A 15,534-nucleotide genomic window follows, 5' to 3' on the forward strand; every position below is an offset into this window, starting at 1 on the left:
TGAATTAAGCACCAAAACTCACCATTGCTTGTAAGGGTCAACATGATTTAACAGATCTTCCATTATTTTGCGGTCTCTAGGAAATCTTTGCACATTTTGGGGAAAATCTAGATCAACCATTGTAAAAAAATTAATCTCACAAATGAGTTTCTCTAATATTATTTTATTTATTCATTAAAATTCCCTTATCAGAGCTCTTTATAAATACTTGGAGTAGATTTTCTGTAAAATGAAAGTCAGAATTCACAATGAATGCTCTTTTGGGGTCTATAGTTACAGTTGCAAATTATAGTTATATTAAAGGGTTTGTAAAATAATATATTTTGGTTATATAAAAATTGTTGGTTAAGTTTTCCTACTTTTTTCCCTCTCATTTTATCATGTAGGTTTCATGCTGTAGAGTAGGTTTCCTCATATCAATTAATACTGTTTTATTTTGTCCATATTTTATATCAGGTTGTAATTTCCATTACTTCCCAAATTAGGAGAATGTAAGTTGCAATAAAGATGTGCATGATACTTGTTTCTATTGCCAATAAAATAATATGTACTTTAATTTGCTTGTATAATATTAAACCTTTTAAAATGACTTTTATATTTTATCTGGATTGCCTTTTTTATCCTGCCTATGTATATAGTAATGCATATTTTCTGTATGTTAATGTAATAGGGATAAAATTCAGGTGTGCTCTAAAAATGAGCTACATCCCCAGCTTCTTTATATTTATATTTGGAGAATGGTTCTTATTAGGTTTTTATAATGGCCTTGAAATTACAGTATTTCTGCCTCAGAATTTCTAGTAACTTCATAACATGCATGTCCTTTATCTATATATTTATAAGTTCATTCTTATTTATAAGAAAAAGATCATAGCATTTTAATGATAGCTTTAAAATATTTTGCAATTCTTTTTGCAATTCTTTTTATCTTTTCTGCTTTGTTTGAAATTTTGATTGTGATCAAAACCATAAAACAAAACTTGCTCTCTCAAACAATCATGTATACTGTTCCGGAAAGTTAATCCAAATTGTTATGTAACATATCTGTAGATAGTTTATGTCTCAAAAATTAATAAAATATTCCCATGTAAAAAAAAAGCTCATTTCTTTCTTCTACCATCACTAATGCCAATATAATTTCTATTAAGAAAGTGTTTTTTGGTTATGCTTGTTTGTTAGGTTTGTTTTTGTTTTGTTTTATTCAGGTATCTGATATAAGTAGAATTCTGCCATACTTTTTTTTATATTAAAAATTTTCTCATTCACTCATTTCAAGGGAATTTTTTTTCCCATTGTAGGTCTGTTGAATAATAATGTAACAAACATTGTTGTGTAAATGTCTTAATTTGCTGAATATGTGATGGTTTATTACACTCATAATTTAATATGTCTCTTTTTCTAACTTGATATCAGTATTGCCCAATTGAATGTTGTAGCTTTCAATGTTTTTAAGTCATAAAAGAACATTCACTCAAGTTTGTTTGTAATTTGAAAATTTTGAGGTATTCATAAAATTTTGTGTTGCTGTAAAATTTCTACAATAGGTAATTCTGTTTCTGAAAAAAAAATAACATTGGTAGTTTGATAAGTATTTACATGGAGACTCCAAATAACACTGAAGAGTACAAAGGTCTTTAACTTTTTTCTCTTTTTTAAATATATATTTTTTAGTTGTAGTTGACACAATACCTTTCTTTTATTTATATGTGTTGCTGAGGATCGAACCCAGGGCCACGCACATGCCAGGTGAGCACTCTACCACTGAGCGACAACCCCAGCCCTAATTTTATCTTTCAATTCTGGAACAAGACCATGTTCAAGAATGTTCAATCAATTGCCACATATGTGTGGAGTTTTGAACATGTTTTCCACTTTTGATTTCTAAATTTATTCTATGATGTTTACAAAGTAATGTTAATATTTTCATACCTATTAACCTTTGTTTTATTTATTACCAGTTGTTTAACCCAGTTTAATATTCCATTGCTTTTGAGAGCATTTAATATATAAGTCAAATTAGTTTAAAATATTTTTCAAAGCTGTCTGATGTGTTATTTCCATTTTGTTTGACTTTTCCATTAAAGTAAGTGGGGATTAGTGCCCCTAGTATTAAAGTGTTGCTTTTTATTTCTGTATTTAAATCTCTCATTCTTACATTTTTATATCTGGAAAGTTTGATATGAATTATATCTATTTTTATTGCATTATTATAGTGAAAGTTCCTTTTTATCTTTATATAATATTCTACTTTGCCTCTTTTCCAAGTTTTTATTTTAAAATATATTTTGTCTCATGAATCTTTTTTTAAACTGTGTTTTATATTATAATTTGGCCACTCCAGCTTTCTTTTGGACACATTTTTTCTATTCTTTTTCTTTCATTCTACTTGTTCTCTTAGAGTCTCCTATAGATTACATAAAGTTGTATTTTTTTAGATTTAGTATTTGTTTTTGTAGTTTTTTATTTGTTCTTTTTAGATATACATGACAGTAGAATGTTCTTTATCATACTATACATACATGGTGTATAACTTCCCATTCTTGTGATTATACACAATATGAAGTTACACTGGTTGTATATTTTTATATCAACATAGGAAAGTTATGTCTTATTCAATCTATTGTCTTTTTTAGTTTCATCCTCACTCTCAACTTTGTCTCTTCTGGTGAACTTCTCTTCTTATCTCTCCCACATTATTGTGTATTAGCATCAGCATATCACAGAGACCATTTAGCCTTATTTAAATGATATTTTTATTTAAAATATTTATTTATTTAGTTGTAGTTTGACACAATACCTTTACTTTACTTATTTATTTTTATGTGGTGCTGAGGATCGAACCCAGAGCCTTGCACATGCTAGGTGAGCATTTCACTGCTGAACCACAGCTCCAGCCTCTTAAGTGATATTTGAATTCCTCTACATTTAATGTTCACCAGTAAATTCTATTTATTTGTTGTTGTTTTTTTTTAATGTGGTGCTGTGGATCAAACCCAGGGTCTCACACATGCTAGGCAAGTACACTACCACTGAGCTACAACCCCAGACCAAGTAAATTCTAATCATCTAGACAAATAGACCTTTCAATTAAGGTCTCAATTTGACCACTATGTACATGGCAATGTTAAAGAAACTGCATATATGTAATAAAAATTCTTTGATATGTCTTCAAAATATGAGTTTTTTGGCTCTTCACCAATCCAGTGGGGTACAATGCTCAAATTTTCAGAAGACAATTATTCCTAGGAATTTCAACATAAAACAGAAAAAAAATTTCTTTACAAATTCATACACTGGCAACCACTTAAGCATCTAGAAACACTAGATGTGGATTAGGACTCTTTTGATTTTTATATATACTATGCACACAACAAAGTAAAACAAAACCCAAAGACATAGGAACAATGCTTGTACCCACAGTTATGCATCTCCTGGCAGGTATCCTGGTGACAAAATGTCATTTCATGATCTAGCCATAAATTTGAATATTTTTGATCCCAATAAGAAACTAAGTTCTGAATCATATTCAAACAGGGTTGATTCTTCTAAACAGTATGCTAAGCAAAAGAAGGTAGTGACCTAAGGACAAACTGTCTTTTCAAATTAAATGACATATATGGAATAGACAAAGTTCTGTATAGACAAACTAGAATCTTAGATATCTAAAACTGGGCAAAGTGAATAATTGGAATTCAGTGTTCAGTGTAGCATTCCAAACTGTTATTATTTTAGTTTGGAATGATAAAGTTCTGCATATGGATAATGGTAATGTGTAACAGAATGAAAGGAGACAGCAGCAAGAGAAGGAGACAGAAGCCGAGACAAATGGCTCCTCATCTAAACTGGCATCTCTATTTATAGCATTAGGTTACATTAGGGCACTAGCACCATTAGTACATTATTATTTGTTATATTATTAAGCAAGGTACATTCAGGTACAATATAGGATGTTTTTGCTTATGATTAGATTGTGTTCTGGCTAAACATGTATTAGTTATCTTAATATTTCTGGGGAAAACTGCACAATATTCCAGCTGTGGAAAAAAGATGCCTATTTTTTTTTTCTGGGAGTTTTCTCACCAGAGAAACCTGCTGTTCTGTATATCTCTACAGTCAAACCCTTACAGCCACCACCCCTCTTTGTTTATTATGGTCTGTTTGGTAGATAGCATTTGTTTTCTCTTTAATATTGATTGAGTAAAAAAAAACAGGGAAGGCATTGACAACAACAAGCACAACATAACAATATCAGTATTAGTAAACACTCACCTATGAATAGTTGTTTTATCATAGTAAAATTAGGTAACCTCAAGGCTAGGCAATCTGATGAATCTAAATCCTTATCATCTTGTTGTAACATATTTTTCATAACCTTAACTATTTTTTTTATTTTTAAAATTTGCTTTAATTAGTTATTCATGACAGCAGGATGTATTTATGCACTTTGATATATATAGATGGGGTTTAATTTCTCATTATTCTGAGTGTACATGTGGTAGGATCATTTTAGTCATGCAGTCACATATATACATACAGTGATAATGTCTTTTTAATTCTACTATCATTCCTATCCCTACATCCCCTCTCCTTCCCTCCCATCATTTCCTTGTACCTAATCTCAGGTAATGCTATTCTTCCCTAGTGTCCCCCCACCTTATTGTGAATTAGCATTCACATATTAAAGAAAACATTTGGCTTTTGGTTTTGTGAGATTGGCTTATTTTACTTAGCATGATATTCTCCAACTCCAACCATTAACTGGCAAATGTCATAATTTTATTCTTTAAAGCTGAGTAATATGCCATTGAGAGTATATATTTAACTTTTTTTATTCATTCATCTATTGAGGAACACCTAGTTTGGTTGCATAGTCTTGTTATTGTGACTTGAGCTGCTATAAACATTGATGTGGCTGTGTCACTGTAGTATGCCAATTTTAAGTCCTTTGGGTGTAAATCAAGAAGTTAGATAGCTGGGTCAAATGATGGTTCCATTCCCAATTTTCTGAGGAATCTCCATAGTGCTTTCTGTAGTGGTTGCACCAATTTGCAGTCCCACCAACAATGCTTAGCAAGAAAAGTGAAGCAGAAGGCATCATAATCCAAGATGTTAAGCAATACTACAGAGCTATAATAATGAAAATGGCATGGTGTATGAGTGTACTTTTTCCACCATATCCTCGCCAACATTTATTGTTGCCTGTTTTCTTGATGATTGCCATTCTGACTGGATTGAGATGAAATCTTAAAGTAGTTTTGATTTGAATTTCTCTAATTGCTAAAGATATTGAACACTTTTTCATATATTTGTTGATCAAAGGTATTTTTTTGAAGTGTCCGTTCAGTTCCTTCTGTTAAGTTTTTTGAGTTCTTTATCTATCCAAGAGATTAATGTCAGAGGTGAATGTGGTAAAGATTTTCTCCAAATCTGTAGACTCTTTCCTCACTTTACTGTTTCTTTTGCTGAGAAAAAGCTATTTAATTTGAATCTATCTCATTTATTAATTCTTGGTTTTACTTTTTGCATTTTAAGAGTCTTGTTAAGGAAATCAGATCATAGGGTGACATCATAAAGATTTGGGCCTATTTTTTATCTATTATTTTATAAAAGGTGCTCTGTTCTAGTGCCTACATCTTTGACCCACTTTGAGTTGATTTTTTTTGTGCAGGGTCTGAGATAAAGGTTTAAGACAGGAAATAATTAAAATCAGAGTTAAAATTAATAAAATTGAAACAAAAGAAACATTTGAAAAAGTTGACCAACCAAAAAGTTGGTTTTTTGAAATAATGAATAAAATAAACAAACCCCTGCCAATGCTAATAAAGAGAAAAGAGAGAAAACTCAAATTAATAAAATACAAGATGAAGAAGGGAATATCACAGAAGTCTGAAGTACAGAATATAATTAGAAACTATTTTAAAAATTTATATTCTTCTAAAATAGAAAATATCAAAGACATCAACAAATTTCTAGAGATATATGATCTATTCAAACTAAATGAGGAGGTCATACAAACTAAATGAGGAGGTCATACATGTTTTAAATAGATCAATTTTAAGTAATGAAATAGAAAACAGCATCAAAAGGCTACCAACCAAGAATAGCCCAGGACCAGATGGATTCGCAGCTGAGTTCCACAAAACTTTCAAAGAAGAATTAACACTAACACTCCTCAACTTATTCCATAAAATAGAAAAAGAGGGAACCCTTCCAGATTCATTTTATGGGGCTAATATCACCCTGATACCAAAACCAAAGACCCATCAAATAAAGAAAACTTCAGAACAATATCCCTAGAGAACATATATGCAAAAAGTCTCAATAAAATTCTGGAAAATTGCATACAGAAATGTTAAAAAGATAGTTCAACACGATTAAGTGGGATTCATCCCAGGGATGCAGGGTTAGTTCAACATACAGAAATCAATAAGCATAACACATTATATTAGTTGACTTAAAACCAAGAATCATACAATCATTTCAATAGATGCAGAAAAAGCATTTGAAAAAATACACCTGGTTTGTGGTCATCTATTACGTGAGTTCTAGGAAAACAATACATCTTTTGTTACAATACTGCAATGATTCAGTTTCCAATTTGGTGGTTGCTTTTATGAGTCAATGTGACTAGGTTAAAAAATACCCAGATAGCAGGCAAGCCATGATTTGGGGAAGTGTATGAAAGGGTGTTTCCAGAAGGGATTAGTGATTTAATTATAAGACTTAATAAAATGATGTGCTATTTCATGTTTGTCAATAGCTTATTCTATGTTTTCTAAATTTGGAAAAGCAATTCTCCAAGTGTTTGGCTAAAATAAAAATGAATACAAAGGCAATAGGGAAAAAAGATCTAACCCTTTCAAGGTTTTCTGCCTTCTTTTTGAAAATCAGGTAGCCCCAGGCAGTTCACTTTCAGGAAATGTCTTTAGCTGCCTTGGGTCACAGAAGGTGCTAGTAGACAGAGGAAAGTAAGAAAGATTGTAACAGTGTGCTAGGCTTAAATATAAAAATTAACCTGGTAGAGATAGTCCGGCCATTTTGCATTCAAGACCCTTTATGTAGCATGGAAATAAAGTGGCCCAACATACATAGACCTACCTGCCCCTCACCTCATATTGTAGAAAGGAAAGGAGGTTAGCACCTGCCCCTTAGCAACCAGTGGACACCAAGTCATGTATTGATACTTGTAGACAGAGCATGGCTTACACCAGAACAACACCAACTGTAAAATATCTGAGAAGCTACTGTTTTGCAATAGCCATGGTGGCATGTGTAGGAGCCACAGTGGTTAACAACAAAATGTGTGTCTGCTCTCCTAGAATTCATTTTCCAGCAAGAACTTGAGAAGAAAAATTCCTCCAGGAATAATCTTATGCAAAATCTTATTTTCAGCTTCTACAGACAGAATGACATCATAATATCTCTCCTGACATAGTTTGTGAGGTTATATCATTATCATCTTTTCCCCATGCACTGAGTGACAAGAAAGCCACTGCCAACATTACTCATCCTTCCTACTGAATTTGTTCCCCAAATAGCTAATGCTGGCCTAATTTCTCTCCAAGTCTCCCAAGTCCTTTGGTCCACCTAGATGTTGCTTAATTCAGGGCACCTCATCCCCATTCTTCAAGTTTCTGACTGGATATCAGAAAGCTCAGGCCCTACAGTGTTTTCCACTTGAGGTTACATTAGTTTTGACATTTGAGTATATTTTATCTAAATTTGACCATAAATCACTTTTTTATTTCTCTTGGTTGCTTAAAATATTAACAGTTTGTCTATGAAGTTTTCTTTTGTAACAATGCTTCTTTCCCTAAATGCAACTTGAATCTGTACTGCCAGCTTCCCACAGCAGTATATCACAAATCTGGCTACATACTTCAAACACCTGGTGAATATTAAAGAGTAGTGGCTTTTTGGCTACCATAGACTAATTCAGAACTGCCTGGGGTGAAGAGGACCCAAGGATTTCTCAATGCTCCCCAGAGGATCTAATACGCAACAGGTTTCAGGACCACCTCACGAAGCCGGATGCAATAAGGGAAGAGTGATGACTACCAGAAATGCTGCATGCAGACCAGCCTTGCACTGCAAAAGTGGGCCAGAAAGAGCCTGCAAAGTAGCCCAGAGCCTGAGTTTTTAGAAAAAAAATGTTAGTTTACTTTGACAGTGATTTGTTTTGGGCAAAGATTTCATAGAAATGCAAGCATAAGAAATCTTTAAATTATATAAGAGGAAAGCAGAGCTTTCCTCTGTGATCTAGGACAGTGTCCTCACACATTAAAAGCTACAGAATGTATAAGGAGGAAATTAAAAAAGAGGAAAATTAACCCCCTTCTTCTCCCCCATTTTCCACAAGTCAGAAGAGGATCAGATATTTTCACCTGGAGAGAAGAGATTTCTAATATAGCACAAATGGTTTCCTTTCCATTCGGTATTTTAGAGATGGAATGATCTCATCTGTTATAGCCTGGTATGCAAGTGTTATCTCAACACCCAATTGCATAACTCTCAGTGAAAACCAACAGATGCAAACCAGGTTGTAAATGACACAGACTATTTTTCATCTAATGTAATAAAGAATGTGGTAGAAATTCCAAATATTCCATTGACATTTGGATAGGTTCAGGATTTAGATACCATGTATCCTGTGTAAGAGAAGGCACTAATTGTTGACATGGCATGTATGAAAATTGTATATCTTTAACTCTATCGACTTTTGCATAATATTGAGACAAGAGTTCAGGCACACAGAATAGCGCATTTTCCCTCAGAGGTACACACATATCTAGTGACAAATATATAGGCTGAGTCAGGAGGATCACAAGATTAAATACAGCATCAGCAACTTTGAACCCCCCAGTGACTTAAGAATACCTTGTCTCAAACAAAACTAAGTAAATAAATATATAGAGTTAGGGGATGGGTTGTTGCTCAGAGGTAAAACATATTAAAACATATTAAAAATTCTCTCTCTCTCTCTCTCTCTCTCTCTCCTCTCTCACTCTCTCTTTAAAAAAAAAAGGGCCCCAGGAAGAATAAATATTTAAAGAAGAATATTTCTTGGTAGATACAAATCAGAGTGTTTAGGATATTTTATATTGTGCAAATATACAAATTTGTCATATAAAAAACCTGAATTCAAGAACAGGGATAAAAAAGAAAAAAAATTAACAATACTGTCATTTTATATTCTGAGTTTTTGAAAATTTTACATAAAGTCATCAGAAAAATATGGTATGATACATATTGAGATATATTTACAAAGCAGTAAAAGAGGTATTTAAGGTGGCTTTAAAATGATTTGTTGCATTAGCAGGAAATAAGATGTAGTGCAAGGATCAGAAAATCAGTTTCTGTAAGACAATCCAACACATGGATATATTTGTAAATAAAATATTTTTTTGGCTTTTTTGTTTTATTTTATTGCTGCTAGACACCAACCTAAGGGATTTTCATGTGCATTCATGTTAGGCAATCACCTTACAACTACTCTAGTAATAACTTGATTTAGAATGTGTCCACACCCATTTATTTATTGTCTATAACATATTTCATAGTATAACCACAGAAATTCATTGGACTCCAATTTCTAATATGAATAAAGCCATTGTCCTATAAATTTATTCTTTATTCATGTCTCATTATAATTTTAAGATTGAGAAATTTTTTAACAATATCTCAGGTTTTCCAAGTGAACATTTTTGAGATTAATAATAAAGTATTTTTCATCTTTTGTAGTACATATGTCACTTATCTCCTTTCCTTTCTTAAATATATCTATTATTTGTTTAAGTAGTTTTTGAATAGTGAATTTTTATTTACTTGCATTTAAATATAAACAACAACAGCTGGCATGCCTCAGGTTCAAGATTTTAATTAAAAAAAAGTGTTGTGCCATCTAAAAATGGTGCTGTCTACTACTTTACAGAAATGGTGCTTATTTGTTTCCACTTTCACTGTTCTTTTAATTCAAAATACTTACCAATATGTTCTTTCATCTGCATTTCTTTTTAAACTATTGATTAGACATATTCTCTGAGAAGATGTCTTTAACTTCCAGATTTATGTCTCTAGAATGTATTTTTTGTTTTTTTAAAAGATTCTCTTTACAGATGTCCTAATTAGATGTTTTCACTTGCATTAATTTGTGCTATTTTTGTGCCATTTTTGAGGTTTTAATATTCATGTATTTCCAAATTAATAAAATGAAACACCAAGACTTCTGTTAGGTTCCCATAGTCAAGAAAATTTGTAAATGCCTTAAAAATCTAATGATCTGGTCTTGAAAGATGACTAGAAATCAGCTCTTAACCTATGCAGTATGATTGCCTTTTTAATGATAGCTGATAGTCCCCTTTCAAATATGATCATTCATTCATTCATGTTTGTCACTCACTGAGTTTTTTTTTATCTGCGTGAAATTTATTTCAAAAGTAGTCCTTTTTGGTTCTCAAATGCAGTGCTATTAATCATCTGTTGTATTCTTTTCAGTTTTTATTAAATATATTTATTTTTATTTATAGGTGAACCCAATATCTTTATTTTATGTGGTATTGAGGATCAAACCTAGTGCCTCAGGCATACTAGGCGAGTGCTCTATCTCTGAGGCAAAACCCAGCCCAGTCTTGTGATTTTTATTAATTTATTTTTTGTATAGGAGGTTTATTTCCACCAAGTTCCTTCCCCATCTTTTTCATATTTTAATTTGACAAAGAATCTCATTAAGTTGCTTAAGGCCTTTTTAAATTGCTGCAACTGGCCCTTATTTTGTAATCCTTTCATTCAGTCTTCCAAGTCAAATCACTGGGACAAAATGCATGTATCAATTTTCCTGGCTTTTTTGTTAGCTAATATATCTTTACTGGACTATGGTTGTTATTCTTACTCATTACTAATATTACATTTTTATTTGCCTTTCTTATTCCCTTTATTTAAGATTGAGAAACTGGGCATAGAGGCTCATGCCTGTAATCTGACCACAGCCTCAACAACAATAACAATTTTTCCTGGGAAAGGAATTCTTCCTTAATACTGTAACATAGAAATCCTGCCTAAATTTCCAGTTTGGCAGAGGTATGATCACATTCTGACTTGTGAGTTGTGACCAGTGGTTTCACTACATGGTTAGAAACTCAGAAAGAGCACATTTAGAAATCTGGGAATAAATAATTATAGGGAAGAGGCACATGGATGCATATTTCTGAATGGGTAAAAATGAGAATATTTGTAAGAAAAAATAACTGTATACTTTTGTTTCAAGTCACAAACATTTGGGATTTTTAAAAAATATTATTTTGCAGCTGCATGCCATTACCACTCCTCATTCTCTGACTCTTCTGAAGTATGAACATTTTTGGCCAGTGATCTCTTCTCTTTGGTAAGAATAATGATGAAGATCATGGCAATTATGAAATGATATTGGTATCCCTTCTTTCAGGAAATTTTGACATTGCTTCATCCCCTTTATGCAGTAATCTTACATTGAAATCACAATTTAAAACAAAAAGTTGGGCTGGGGATGTGGCTCAAGCGGTAGCGCGCTTGCCTGGCATGCGTGCGGCCCGGGTTCGATCCTCAGCACCACATACCAACAAAGATGTTGTGTCCACCAAAAACTAAAAAAATAAATATTAAAAAAAATTCTCTCTCTATTTATTTTTATGTTGTGCTGAGGATTGTACCCAGTTCCTCACATGTGGGAGGCAATCACTCTATCACTGAGTTACAGCCTCAGCCTCTAGGTAAGGCATCTTCATAATAATGTGCCTTGGAATGGTTTTGTTGTAATTTTATATATTTGGAGTCCTGAATGCCTTCTGCATTTTATTTTCCACTTAATTATTAAGATTTGGTAATTTTTCTCTAAATGTATTATTTAAAGTAATTGTGCATTCCTTTAATTTGTACCTCAGAGTCCCTATAAATTTTAGATGTGGCATTTTAATACTACCCATATTTCTTGAAAATTGTGTTCATGTTCTCTTATCAGTTTTTTTCCATGATCAAGTTTCTTTGCCAAGATTATATTGCCTTTGTTCCCTCAACATCTGTCTTTCAAATGATCCAGTCTATTGGTAATGCTTTCTATTGAATTTTTAATTTGGTTTCTTGATTCTTCCATTTCAAGAATTTCCAATTGATTCTTCTTCAAAATTTCTATCTCCTTTTTGATGTGATATTTTACTTCTTGTATTTTCTCTCTGATTTCACTCCTTACACCATCTTTTACCTCTTAGATCATCTTATCTATGAACTTTTAAAATTCCTTCCTTGGCATTTCCTGCAGTGCAGTGTCAGTGGAGTCTATTGTTGAATAGACTCCACTATTTTGTTTTGGATGTTTTCTTCTCTTGTTTTTTCATATTGTTTATGTGTCTACCCATCTATTCAAATGGATCTGAAGCAGTGTGGCTTCTACTCTACAAACTTTTAGTTATCCTGTAGGTTTCCAGTGCCTCACAGATTAGGGGGAGTCAAATAACTGCAAAAACCTATGCATATAACATATAGGATTAAATTAAGTGCTTAGTTCCTATTATAACATCTACAATGTTGATTGACACCATAAACAGAAATGGTGGGGTCAGCAGTTTTTTTCAGTAAAGATAGTAGTTAATTCGTGAATTATGTTCATCATAAACTCAAACAATTGGTATTACCTATGACTTCCAGTGTTTTAACTGCTTGTATAGAATTAATGGTGGGGTCTGACATTTTAAAAACTAACCAGTGGTAAGAAAAGTTAAAAATAGATTTAATTAAAAGGAAAGAACAAGAGATAAGGGTAGACAAAATTTTGCAATTCCAAAAGTTGAATAGGGCTGATGCAGTGGCAACATAGGGTGTGTTGTTTATGAGGAGGAACAGAAGGAATACAAGTAAAAATAAATAAAGGAAGAGTGAAAAAGAGAACATGAGTTTGGCTTCTGTTGGTTTATCTTCTATTTATTTATATATTTTTAAATTGGTGTCAGTATCCACATATTATAAAGACTACTTGGCCTTTGGTTGATTGGTTCTAGTATGCTGATTTTATGCCCTTTGGGTTTATACTGAAAAGTGGGATAACTTGGTCAACTAGTGGTTACATTACAAGTTTTCTGAGGAATCTCCATACTGCTTTCAGTATTGGTTTTCTGAGGAATCTCCATACTGCTTTCAGTTTGCAGTTCCACCAGCAACGTATGAGTGAACATTTTCCCTACATCCTTGCCAACATGTGTTGTTACTTGTATTCTTGATAATTGCCATTCTGACTGGAATGAGATTTAATTTGCATTTCTCTAATTGGTAGTGATGCTGAACATTCATTTCATATATTTGTTGGCTCTTTGTATTTCTTTTGTGATGTGCCTATTCAGTTCCTTTGCCCATTTGGTGTTTGGAATACTTGTTTTTACAGTGTGAAGTTTTATGATTTCTTTATATATTCTAGAGATGAATTCTAAACCTGATATGCAGGTGTCAAAGATTTTCTCCCATTTAGGTTCTCTTCATATTTTTTATTGTTTCCTTTGCTGTGAAGACGATTTCTAAATGGGCAACTCATGCAACTCTTGAAGCAATTCAATGATAAATGATGCATGGAAACCAAAAATATAACTTACTATGTATCATGCTCATTTTTAAGAGTCATAAGGCCTCCAAGAGATAAAGGCAGTGATAATCCTATTTAAAATCATGAATACAGGTTCACAAAATGTATGCCCTTTAACCAAATCCCAGTTTCAGTAGGTCATAGAGTAGATAGGAACCTAGTTCTGCACTGTTAGTTGTGTTTGCTGTGAGCCAGGCTGCAGTAACAGGCCCAACAATCTAATGAATTCAGAATAGGGATAATAAGAAATTCTTATTGAAACCTGTAGGCCCAGATTATATGATGGTTTAACATTGTGTCCTATTTACCAGTGTTAGGTGTCTGACAATTTAACTATTGTTTAGCATTTATTGCAGATTTTTCTAGCCACAGATGTTGGGGTGGCTGAGGTAGTGGGAGAGACTCTGCTTTTGATCATATAAAATAACAAATGGGTTCATTCAGAAGTTGACACATGTTCCTGAAGGGTGTAAGAACAATCAGTGAAAGAAGCTCAAGTGTGAGAAGTAAGCCTGTATTCTCATTACAACTGATACACGTATATAAATGTATTAACACAAACTGCCATTTGTTTTACCTGCTCCCCCCACCTTGTATTTCCATTTTGACTTCAGAGAGAATAAAGAATTAAAGAAGAAAATGAATAAACAGATGCAGGAATAGATAAGAGAAGCAAAATGCAAAGACCAGAAGCATATGGAACAGTAAGTAAAAAGGAACTTCTCTACCCTACCTTATATCTGGGAATGATTCTATTCTGCTTCAGAGTAACAGGTTTATAACTAGACAGGGCCCCTTTGTGAATTTCTCCTCTGATTAACTTTCCAAATGATCACCTTTGTAAGGAATTTAACAGTAAACTCTTAATTATGGGGTAGTTCAAAAAAAAAGTTGAGGCAATTCAGTGCGTTTGGATAAAAATATAAGAGCTTGGGAGATGGTTGAAGCACCACTATCTGTGTTGTTGAGCATCCTTCATTCAGAGCATTTGGTGAAAACAGAGCTTGAGTCCTGGGAGGCACCTGACCTTTGTCCAATAGCAGGCAAGTAGTACCCTCCTAGGAGTAATAAGAATCTTGGGAGTTCATTTTGAAGTGCGAGGTTCCAGATTTTAGTGGGTGTAATGATCTGTTGCTTTAGGGAGAAGATAAATATTTTCTGCACCTGCACCCTGGAAGTGGTGTATCAAGAAGTATGTGGGCTCAGGATTGTTTACACTTTGTAAAGGGTATGTGAACATTTTGTGAGCTGTTGAGAACATATGGATGCCAATACCATGCCTTGTTGTACTTTTGATCATGAGCAACCTGCAGAGATGCTACAGGGTGTAAGCACTCTATAATCAGTGTTTTTTCACAAACTACTCTGTGTATAAAATGGTTACTCTGAAAATAGAAAAGAATCATTTGATGAAACATGAGCCAATAGACATGATGTAAAAGGAAGTTTTAAAATGTTTTTTTTTTTTTACTTGTAGTTAGATGCAACATCTTTATTTATTTATTTATTTATTTATTTATTTATTTATTAATTATGTGGTGCAGAAGATCGAACTCAGGGCCTTGCACATGCTGGGAAAGTGCTCTAGGCAAATGCTCTGTCACTGAGTCACAACCTCATCCCCCAAAAGGGAATTTTTTGTCATCATAAGTGATAGAAAAGACTGGCAGCCTCCGGGTGTTGCCAGACCCAGGTCCAGGGGCCTCATCACTGGAAAACCAGTTGTCAGAAGATGTGAATTAGTGGAAAAGAAATCAGGTTTACTGAGGGTCCAACACACTGGAAGAGGGAGGGAGCTGTCATCCTTATTGTGCTCTTGGGGATCTCAGGGACACAAAATGTTTTTATAGGGAGAGAAAGATGGTATTGTGAGGCAACAGCAGGGAAGGTTTCTCTAAGCAGGACTTTTGTCATCCAGGGTATCTTCTTTTCTC

Source organism: Spermophilus citellus, assembly GCF_964194105.1.
Source record: "Spermophilus citellus genome assembly, chromosome: 3".
NCBI lineage: Eukaryota > Metazoa > Chordata > Mammalia > Rodentia > Sciuridae > Spermophilus > Spermophilus citellus.